At 47.1% G+C, this 7,559-nt stretch overlaps 1 protein-coding gene across 1 annotated transcript in view; it reads right to left on the reverse strand.

Moving 5' to 3' along the window:
• Scarb2 (scavenger receptor class B member 2) overlaps positions 1-7,559 on the reverse strand; it is a 56,453-nt gene that overhangs the window by 21,130 nt on the left and 27,764 nt on the right. The gene's annotated exons all lie outside the window — the stretch shown is intronic.

Consider the following 7,559-nt stretch of genomic DNA (forward strand, 5'->3'; position numbering starts at 1 on the left):
AGACCAGAGAGAGACAGATGAAGAAATGAGCTGGGGCCAGCATAGTAAATTGGAGCTTATTCTTGTTTCTGTGCATAATTCGGCTTAGTTCAAGTGAGTTCCTCAAAATGAGGTGTTATGAAATCGCTTAGAGAGGGGCTGGTGCACAATATAATAGGTAAGAACAGTTGACATTGGTGATTGCTTCTAAAGAGCCAGGGGAGAAGGGAGTGGGCAGGGCTTGGTACAGGGACCTAGAGCAAAGGCGAGGAAGAACTCACCGAAGGTGTGAAATGCAAGATGTATCAAAGTCAAGATAAAATAATATTTTAATACAATGTTTATTTTTCTCTAAGTTTGGTGGAGTTTTTTGTTTGTTTTGTTTTATTTGAGAGGGGATTTCACTCTGTCGCCCACGCTGGCCTCTAACTAGGGGCCATTCTCCTGTGTCAACCTCTCGAGTGCTAAGATTACAGGCACGCACAATTACATCTAGCTAGAAAATCTTTAGTTCCATATGCAGTTAACAAAATGTCATCTAAGAGTCTATAGTCACATACAGGTTAGAAGACCCCAGTGACTGGGCCACGACCACTTCAGACCATGGCAGTTTTGGGGGATTTTTCCACCCATCTGCCTATCTGTGGAGTCTGCTAACTTGCTTTAGGCACTCAGTTATAAACCTCTGAGTGAAATCATTTAGATTGTGAAGGAATTGCTACGTAGCCTATGGTAAATGGCAAGCAAGGTGATGGCATTTAAAAAACAAAACAACAGAAACGATCCTGCCATGTAGTTCTGGTTGGTCTGGAACTCACTCTACAGATCAGGCTGTCCTCAAACTTGCGGTGACTCTCCTGCCTCTGCCTTCTGAGAAACTTGGATCACAGTTCTGCACTCTCAAGCCTAATACTTTCTAGATTTAAAATAAGAATAGATAAGAAAATAGTAAAAACACATATAATAAACAGGCATACACAAGAATAGAATAGACAAGTCTTCGAATGTTCTATAGCACCAAGCTCTGCGCTATACACAGTAGCATGAAGATCTGACCCTTGCACGGCCCTTTGTGAAGAGAACCCAAATGCGAACCCAAGTGCTGACTAACAAATGTCAGCGGGGTGCAACCAATGAATGCTGTAACACAGGCCAAATTTAAATAATTACAAGAGAGAAAACAATCGCATGTCTTCTAGGAATACATAACGCATCAGGTGGAGATAGCCGCGTTCAAACACATTGACGCTTGACGTCCAGACATTCGCAGTGACTTCTGCTGTCATCTGAGTTCTAGCCCCCTTTCTCCTGGTGGCAGCCTGATTTCCTTTTCTCTGTCCTGGACCACTCAGGGTGCTCAGGACGTGAGTGTAGCAGTCCCTCTGGCTTCTCCATCTGGACCACAGTGCTTCAACACACACTATGGTGGCCCAGCATCCTCCTGGTAGAGCTGATAAAGTGCATATTCCTATGACTTAGATATTTAGCTTATTTGGGGGGGGGGGTTGTTTGGTTTTGTTATTTGAGGCAAGTGTTCCCTACATGGGCCAGGCTGTCCTTGAAGCAGCAATCTTGCCTCAGCCTTCTAAGTACTGGGGTTCCTGGGGTGTCCCACCAGGCCTGGCTTGTAGCATGGAACTTTCAACCTGCCCTGTCTCATAAGCTGTTCCTTTCGTCTCTGTTAGCCTACTTTACGGTCTTCGAGCAGGTTCTCCTGACTCCCAAGAACAGGTCCAACCTTGCTTGAGATCAAGCGTTCCTCCTCTGGAGATCACATCCTAGTCCTTGTGGCTGAATAAACAGTTTGAGGACCAAGCAGTCTTAAAGTCTTAGCCACCTGACCTCATATCCCTAGAAGTCAATTCAAAGTGACTGTTAGGAGACAGAGAAAGGCAGGAAATTTCCAAGTCAAACACTTGTTCAGCCAAAGCTGCTTCCTACACGGAAGGCTCCATGGAGACCCCCTCCTGGTTGTTCCCATGTTAAGGTCAAGGACAGACCACAAGGGACTTGGTGGTGGTCGTTACAGAGCAGCCACGCTGACCCACATCCCACTGAGGAAGCAGAACAGTGACCAAGTAATCAACAATTTGAAAGCAAAGAAGGCTGGTCTGGGGAGCTGAAACCGTCACTCAGATCGTCCTAAAAGTCTAAAGGCCAATGTGGTCATTACCTAATGTCAAAATCAGGGTCTTTGCTAGGCCCTCTTCTCTCAGGAGTTAGTTCATGAACCTAAAGGCCTGAATAATCTCCTAAGGCCTGCTTCACGTATGTTTATGCATGTAATATGGACTGAAGAGATAGCATGTTGTCTTTATTCTTTACTCTGTGGAAATCTGATGGCTAAGGGGCAACTGAGGACAAAGATGCCAGTCAAGTCAGGCCTTTGACCTGACTTGGTTTCTTAATAAAGTTCAGCAGGTCAAAGCCAAGGTTTTCCAATATCATTCCTGTGGGACGCCGACCTGGTCAGTCAACCCACTGCAACCTCATGACTTCCTTAGCTACGTGGAGTCCTCCACCCACCACCGTATGGCATCACTGACTTGTGGCCTTTACAGAATGCTGTACATGAAGAAAAGACAGTAAGACATCGGGAGAGAGAGAGAGAAGGAGGGGGCGGGAAGCCTTCCTCTTAAAACAGCATGTAATTGGCCAAAGACAGCAAAAGTTTTGCTCTGGCCATGCTCAGACAGACAGTGAGAAGGGCTTTTGACAATATCAACAAACCTGCTTAGCAACACACTGTGTATCTGCACACACAAATGCATGCCAGGCACCAGCAGGGCAGCGAGTCAACGTGAAACAGTGACGCTGCTGGTAAACTGCAGGCGACAGCAAGAAGGGATCAGATTACTGTCAATCACATTAGAGGAGACCTAAGAGCTATCTAGAAACAGCATCTCAACACAGAAACAAAAGCAATCTTGGGCCTAGACAGTGAGTCAAGAAATTGTATTTCCAATTGCCAGGTACCCGAGCCCTGTTCTTCAGTAGATGATAATAACCTCATACTATAGTTTAACGCTAATCACCATGGTGGATCTAGTTGTGGAAAAAAAAAAAAGATAGAGAGGGAGAGAGGGAAAGAGAGAGAGAGGGAGAGAGCGAGCGAAAGAGAGAGCTAGGACTGGGAGCCACATCTGTACTCCCTGCTTTGCGGAGGCTGATGCAAGAAGATTTCAAGTTTGAAGACAACCTGGGCTATATATAGTGAGACTTGTCTCAGAAAGAAAGGAAGGGGAGAGAGGAGGGGGAGGAGAAAGAGAGTGGATGAAAAACCTGGTTTTTCCATGTAATCTCAGCACTGGGGAGGCTGAGGCAGGAGGATTACTTGAACCTAAGAATCCAGAAGTTTCAGAATTGCCTGGGCTCTGTTAAAAACAGAGCCAAACCAAAATCAAAGCTCTGTTAAAAACAACATCAAAAAAACAAAGGAGGAGGAAGGAAAACAAGGAAGCCTGGTACCACTGGTATCTCCCACCTGAGGTCTCTTAATCAGGATTGCCTTGTAAATTCCAGGTCAGCCTAGAATACACAGTAAATTCCAGGTCAGCCCGGCTGTCTCTAAAGCGAACGAAAGAAGGAAAAGTTTGATCTATACTCTGTACACTATTGTATCACAGTAAACAGGGGCAGCATCACCCTCCCCTCCCCCACTGTGCCCTGCAGGCCTCCTGGCACTTGTGGGCAAGAGTCAGCTGACTTGGCTGGGAGGAGTTGCTCAAACCTTTAATCCCAGCACTCGGGAGACAGAAGCAGTCAGATCTCTGTGAGTTAGAGGCCAGCCTGATCTACAGAGTGAGCTCCAGGATAGCCAGGGCTACACAGTAAGACCCTATCTTGAAAAAAAAAAAAAAGTTGGCAGACCTGTAAGAAGGGAGCTCACTGCAGCAGTCTGTCGGCCCAGGCAGCACAATCAAGTCACAAGTGGCGTCAGATCTACTTGAAGACCGCACAAAGCAAACACAGGCAAACAGGCTCCACCAAGAAGCTTGACGACGCCCTGAAAAGCCATGTTTATCTCCAAACCCAGATCTCAGGGTGCTGAGCCAACCTGAATTTGCAGCCCGTTCATAACAGCCATTCATTCTCAGGACCTGGTTCTTTTCAAATCTACCCCTGACCTCCCCTTTCTGGGTCCTGTGGTTCCGCCTGAGATACTCAGGTCCTCCAGACTTAATCAATTTCTGGACATTCAAGATGTAACAGCCTGGCCCCCATTCTTCGCAGAATGAATGAAATTTGAATTTATGCCCTGGCAATGTTGGAGCATGCATGAGCAGCCCGTAAATGGCCGTTCTATTGAACTTGTCCATATTGGGTTTCACGGTCTAAGTTGATAAGAATGACTGACTAGGTCTCTTCCTCAAGAGGGCACCATGTGGTTGCTGGGAATTGAACTCAGGATCTTTGGAAGAGCAGGCAGTTAACCACTGAGCCATCTCTCCAGCCCATTTTTCACAGGCCTTCCAGTATATCAAGAGATCAGATACGTACAGTCACTTTTGGAAATATTTGTGTGTGTGTGCGTGTTCCTGGGGGCCAGAGGCCAATGTTGGGTATCTTTCTCAATTACTCTTCCCTTTATGTATTAAGGCAGGGTCTCTCACTTGAATCCAGAGCTTGCCAGACTAGCCAGCTCTTCCCTGATACTGCCCATCTCCACGGCCTAGCGCCAGCATTACAAGATGGCTGCTACGCTCACCCGGTGTTTGGGTGGGTGATGGGGAATCTGAACTCTGGTCTTCAGGCTCGTATGGCAAGCACATTGCTCACTGGACCGTCTCCCCTACCCTGTTTCTCAGACAAGGTTTCATATAGCCAAGGTTGACCTCAAAATCTCTATACTTCAGCCCGACCCTGAACTTCCCATCCTCCTACCCGCAGCTTCCTAGTGCTGGGATTGCAGACATGCACCACTGCGCTGGTCCCACACAGTGCTGAGGACTGAAGCAAGGCCTGGGCCCTACACCTGAGCTGTATCACCAGACCCTAGATGTTAGTATCAAAATGCCTTTCGTCACTATTGCAACAGGCACGCGTGGTATGGAGAGAGCATTTCGGGTCAGAACAAATCTCAGGAGAAATGGGCACACTCAGCAGGAGAGGCGTCCTCACTCCCAACTGAAACATCGCAGTCTGCCTGCGTAGGACGGTGTTGGAGGAGGAGGCTTACAGATGACTGAAGCGTGGTGAGAAGTGAGCTGGGGTTTGGCGGCTATGAGACACTTATTGTGCTCCAGGAGAACTGGAAAGTCAACTGTGTCCTAGAGCGAGGTGGCCTGTAAAGCGCCTTCCCCGACAAAAAAGAGAACAGAAACCAGAGGAAAGGTTAAGGGGGTTTGTTTTTAGGCCTTTACATTTTTTTTTCAAAGATTTCATTTATTTGTATTTTATGTGTCTGTGTTTTGCCTGCTCGTATGTCTGTACACCATGAGCAATGCTTGCAGGGGTCAGAAGAGGGCCCTGGGTCTGCTTAGGACTAGAGTTACAGGTGGCTGTGAGCCCCTGTGTGGATGCTGGGACTCAAACATGGGTCCTCTGCAAGAGCAACAAATGCTCTTAGCCACTGAACCTCCAGCCTCTATTTGTTGGGGACTGCGGACCACCAGACCCTGAATTTCTTGTAAACAACTTGTTTTCCTCTGCTCTGAGCAGCCTGCAGCTGCTCTGGGCATGAGACCCTGATGGCAGGGAAGTGGATTCTGATGAGTCTGCAGCTGAAAGATCCCGAGAGCTGGGGCGTGGCCAGAGCCCTGTATAAGCTTCTCCTGAGCACAATAAAGTGGGCATTCCTGGCATTCTTGTCTCGTGGATGTCCCCGTGGCCCTGTCTGTCTGTCTGTCTCTGTGTGTGTATGTTTTTAAATTTTTAGCCTAGTTCATGTAGCACATACTGTGAAGAGCGTGGAATGGAACTGGTGTAGTTTTATATCTATTTAGTCCTTTTGTTGTCTAGCATTTTGAGACAGGGTCTCACTATGTATCACAGATTGGCTTGAACTTACAGCCATCCTCCTGCCTCAGTTTCCCATGTGCTGCCATTCCAAGGGTAAATCACTGCATCCAGTCCGAGGGAGCGTCTCACAAAACCAGAGTATTAACCAGAGTATTAGCGTCTCACACAACCAGAGTATTAGGGTCGGAAAACACACCTTGGAAAGAGGATGGATGGGGTGTGTGGGGGTGATTCCGGAAAGAACCAGCTGTCGTCAAGTCTGTTCGTCGATGCCTTAATTGGGAAGAGCATGAAAATTATGTTCTGTGCTTGTCGTAGGGTTTTTATCACTGTCAAGAGACACCATGGCCAGGACAACTCTTATAAAGGGACACATTTAATCAAGGTGTTCAGAGGTTTGGCAGCATGCAGGCAGACAGGGTGTTGGAGAAGGAGCTGAGAGTCCTTACATCTTGACTCACAGGCAACAGGAAGTGGTCTGTCTCACTGGGAGTAGCTTGAGCATAGGAGACCTTAAAGCCTGCCCTCATGGTGACACATCTTCCAGCAAAGCCACATGAACTCCAAAAAGCCACATCTCCTAACACTGCCACCCCCTTTGGGGGCCATTTTCTTTCAGACCACCACAGCCCAGGATGACATGAGCCTTGGGTGTGAGAATTTTGCTATACCTCCCAGTCCAACATGAAGAAACAACGGTGTTCCATTGCTGTTAGCTGTAATTTTGCAGTGAGTTACATGTGGGCCAAGATCCAGACAGCTGTTTTTCGTAGAAGACAGGCACATCTTATCATCCTGACTTTACCTTCTAGCTTTTGTTAGTGTTGGGCCAGGAAAGTGGGACATTTATCTTGTAGCTTTTGTTAGCTCGGGCATAGAAAGAATAGTTAATTATATTTAGTGATGTGGCCCAGTATAAGGCCCTCTGCTGCTCCTCTGGTTCATTTTAACTGAGCAATGTCAAGCAGGCTGAGGACTGCATACTGACAAGATAGCATCCCAAAGCTGTAGACCACATCTATTGAGACTTGCCCTGCTTGTCAGTCCTAACAGCAAACACTCAAAATGTGGTTAGAGGGGGAAGGGATGGATCTCGTGGCAAAACATTTGCCTTCCAGGGTGAAACTCAATTGCCAGCTGGTGGGGTAGTGACAAGGGGCCAATCCAGGACACACTGCTTAGAATAAAATGAAACATGTAGAGGCTGGAGTTACAGCCCCAGAGGTAGGGTGTTTACATAGCAAGCCCAAAGTCTTGTAAGATTCAATCACCAGCACCCTGCCCACCCTGCCAAAAAAAAAAGCGAAATATATGATATCAATCAAAAGTGCACATGGGATTTGAAAGACTTGGTATGAAAAAGGAAGACGTGAAAGAGTAATAATTCTGGATGTAGACATCATGTTTGTTAAGTTTCAAACCCAGGGCAGATGGCTATAGTGCCTATTTAACATATCAAAGCAGACGTGAGTCGGGCGATGGTGGCGCACGCCTTTAATCCCAGCACATGGGAGGCAGAGGCAGGTGGATCTCTGTGAGTTCGAGACCAGCCTGGTCTACAAGAGCTCCAAAGCCACAGAGAAACCCTGTCTCGAAAAACCAAAAAAAAAAAAATAAAA

Source organism: Alexandromys fortis, unplaced genomic scaffold (assembly GCF_014885135.2).
Source record: "Alexandromys fortis isolate MF-2015 unplaced genomic scaffold, M_Fortis_MF-2015_v1.1 scaffold_0, whole genome shotgun sequence".
Taxonomy (NCBI): Eukaryota; Metazoa; Chordata; class Mammalia; order Rodentia; family Cricetidae; genus Alexandromys; species Alexandromys fortis.